Consider the following 3,895-nt stretch of genomic DNA (forward strand, 5'->3'; position numbering starts at 1 on the left):
ATTACAGGCACGCGCTACCACATCCGGCTAATTTTTTGATTTATTGTAGAGATGAGGTCTCGCCAAGTTGCCCAGGCGGGTCTTGAACCCACGGGTTCAGGCAATTCACTTACCTCTGCCTCCCAAAGCACAGGATTATAGGCTGAGCCACCGAGTCCGGCTACTCTAATTTACTTTTAAATAAACGTTTCTGTCTTTGTCTCTTTGTGTGTTGCAATTCTTTGCATTACTCGGATCTCTGGGTTACCGGCGTCCACCTCTGACCTGTCAGTTCTAACAGTGTTGTGTCTCCCCTCACCCCTCCAACATGCCGCCCTCACCCTACCTGGACCCTAACAGGAGGTATGTTGGGAAGAAGGCTTTTTAAAAGCTCCTATACATACCAGGGAATCAGTAAAGCCACATACATTCCCACGGCAGGACACATGCTTGAAAAGGCCTGAGAAGATCTTAAGCTTTCACTTCTGACTGGTCTTTAGGCTCCACACACGTAAGAAGGGAAAGCTAAGGCAGGTATCAACAGCCTGCCTCAACACAGAGTCAATATGCAGAGCTTTGGAGAGTGTTCTTTTCTTTGGAGAGTGTACTTGTTTTTCTTTCTTTTTTCATTTCTTGGTTCTAGACATTTAAGGTAACTCAAAACATCAAATAGGCCAGTCATGGTGGCTCACACTTGTAATCTCAGTACTTGGGGAGGCCAAAGCAGGAGGATTGCTTGAGCCCAGGAATTCAAGATCAGTCTGGGGAACATATTGAGCCCTTGTCTCCACAAAAAAAAATTTTTTTAATTAGTTGGGTGTGGTGATGCAAGCCTGTAAGTTCTAACTACTAAGAAGGCTGAGGCAGAAGAATCATCTGAGCCCAGGAGGTCAAGACTGTGGGGAGTTGTGATCACATCACTGCATTCCAGCCTGGGTGACAGAGTAAGACTCAAACCTAACAAACAAAAGCAAGCAAAAAAAAAAAAACCCAGTAGCTGAACACTAGGCAAATAGAACACACACTTCAGTGGTCACACACAATGAAAACAGAGACTTCATAAAAGTTTAGAAAGTCACTAAACAAGCAAACAATGACAGCCCACAATAGCTAACAAAGACAAACCTTGGAAAGGGAGAAGAATCTCGTTTCCAGAGCTGCCACATTATAATACTCAAAATGTTCAGACTCAACAACAAAAAAAGGATTAGGCATGCAAAGAAATAAAAAATATATGGTCCATTTACAGGAGGGAAAATTCATAAAAAGTGTCCGTGAAGAAGTCTAGGCATTGGACTTACTAGACAAAGAGTTTATATCTATAATCTTAATGTGCTCATGGAGATCAAGAAAGCCATGGAAAAAGAACTGAAGGAAGTAAAGAGGATAATGTCTCAACAAATAAAGAATGCAAATAAAGAGAAAAATTCTAAAAAGGACCCAAATAAAAATTCTGAAGCCGAAAAACGCAATCACTGAAACGAAAAATTTACTAGAGTTTCAACAGCAGATTTGAATAGGCAGAAGGATCCATTAACTTGACAGGCTAATTGACTTGATCTAGTCTGGAGAGCAGAAAGATAAAAGAATGAAAAAAGGGTTCGAGACCCGCCTGGGCAACTTGACAAGACCTCATCTCTACAATAAATCAAAAAATTAGCTGGGCGTGGTAGTGCGCGCCTGTAGTTCCAGCTACTCAGAAGGCTGAGGTGGAAGGATCACCAGAGCCCAGCAGGTCGTGGCTGCGGTGGCCACAAGCGGCCACTGCACTCCAGTCTGGACAACTGAGTGAGACTCCAACTCAAAAAAAAAAAGAATGAAAAAAAAATAAACAGAGCCTAAGGGACCTGTGGGATACCATCAAGGCTAACAGTATACATATAATTGAGTCCCAGAAGGAGAGAAGAGAAAGAAAGGGGTAGAGAAAATATCTGAAGAAATAATAATCATGAACTCTCCAAATTTGAGGAAAGATATGAGTCTACACATCCAAAAAATTCAACCAAGTCCAAGTAGAATAAACAAACAAAAAAAAAGATCTACACAGAAACACAATATAATAAAACTGTCAAAAGCCAAAGGCAAAGAGAGAATTTTGAAAACCAAAAAGAAGTCAACACATAAAAGCAATTATCCATAGGATAAACTGCCCTTTAAAAATCAGAGTTCATAGAGGCCATAAGGCAATGAGATAACACATATAAAGTACTTAAATTTAAAAAAAACCTCGAGACGTCCTGTGCCAACAGTCGCTGCAGCTTCCTGCTTCAACAGTGCTTGGACGGAACCAGCACTCGTCTCTCTTCCCAGCCAACCGCTCAGAGCCAGCCCTCTGCCTCCGCCACCGCCTCGCTGCACCCTCCAGCACCCTCTGACTGCCTCAAGGCCACCGCAGCCCCCGCGCCACACCTCCGCCCCCGCCCATCCTCAGCTGCCGCCATGACGACCGCTGGTGCGCCAGAACTACCACCAGGACTCGGACACCGCCATCAGCCGCCAAATCAACCTGGAACTCTACACCTCCTACTCTACCTGTCCATGTCGTACTACTTTGACCGCGATGATGTGGCTTTGAAGAACTTTGCCAAATACTTTCTTCACCAATCTCATGAGGAGAGGGAGCATGTTGAGAAACTGATGAAGCTGCAAAACCAATGCGGTGGCCACATCTTCCTTCAGGACATCAAGAAACCAGACCGTGATGACTGGGAGAACGGGCTGAATGCCATGGATTGTGCATTACACTTGGAAAAAAACGTGAACCAGTCACTACTAGAACTGCACAAACTGGCTACTGACAAAAACGACCCCCACTTGTGTGACTTCATTGAGACACATTACCTGAATGAGCAGGTGAAATCCATCAAAGAATTGGGTGACTACATAACCAACTTGCGCAAGATGGGAGCCCCCAAATCTGGCATGGCAGAATATCTCTTTGACAAGCACACCCTGGGAGAGAGTGATGACAGCTAAACCTTGGGCTAATTTCCCAAGCTACTGGGTGACTTTCCTGGTCACCAAGGCAGTCCATGCATATCAGGGTTTCCTTTGCCTTTTCTATAGGTTGCACCAAAATGTTCACTTCAGTTCTTTGATTTGTACCATTCCTTCAAATAAAGAAATTTGGTACCCCCCCAAAAAAACCTCATCAACCCAAAATTCTATATCCAGAAAAATTCTTTTCAAAATGAAGAAAAGTTTCCCAGTTTCCAGTCCAGCAAGTAAAGAATTTAGAAGTTGTCACTCCAGGCCAGTCTCTTTGGCTCATGCCTGTAATCTCACTACTTTGGTAGGCCAAGGCAAGAGAATTGCTTGAGCCCAGGAGTTCAAGATTAGCCTGGGCAGTATAGTGAAACCCTGTCTCTACAAAAAAATTAGCTAGGTGTGGTGGCATGCACATGTAGTCCTAGCTACTTGGGAGCTGAGGTGGAAGGATCACCTGATATCAGAAGGCTGAGGTTGTGGTGAGCCAGGATTGCACTACTACTGCACTCCAGCCTTGGTGACAGAATGAGAGCTGTCTCAAAAAAACAAAGACAAAAACAAAGCAAAAAAAAAAGAAGAAAGAGGAAGAAGGGGAGAAGAAGAAGTAGTAGTTGTCGTTGCTTCATCCTAATAACAATTAAAAAGCTAAAGAAACTAAAAATCATCAATTCTTCTTAGATCCATCAGATAATTGAAGTCACAGGGCAAAACTCCACCCTAAAAATTGAAGGCACATCCAGAGAATTACAATTTGTTGAAGCAGAAATTTTCACATAGAAACCTCCGTGGGAACCAGCACCCATGGGTAGGAAAACTTAAAGTGTAACTGATGAATTGCTGGAGGTTTAATATGGACAAGTGTGAGAGTTAAAGATTCATAGAAAGCTCAGCTTGGGGTGGGGGAGGTAAACTACACTTTTATTAGTCT

At 43.3% G+C, this 3,895-nt stretch overlaps 1 pseudogene across 1 annotated transcript; it reads left to right on the forward strand.

Annotated features, from left to right (window-relative positions):
* The first annotated feature begins 307 nt into the window (after nt 1-307).
* On the forward strand, nt 308-3,114 carry LOC103268174 (annotated as a pseudogene). Its single transcript, XR_002482378.1, has 2 exons — nt 308-342; nt 2,229-3,114. The product of XR_002482378.1 is annotated as a ferritin heavy chain pseudogene (transcript).
* The last annotated feature ends 781 nt before the right edge of the window (nt 3,115-3,895 follow it).

This window comes from Carlito syrichta, unplaced genomic scaffold (assembly GCF_000164805.1).
Source record: "Carlito syrichta isolate Samal-C Ts95f unplaced genomic scaffold, Tarsius_syrichta-2.0.1 Scaffold104257, whole genome shotgun sequence".
Lineage (NCBI taxonomy): Eukaryota > Metazoa > Chordata > Mammalia > Primates > Tarsiidae > Carlito > Carlito syrichta.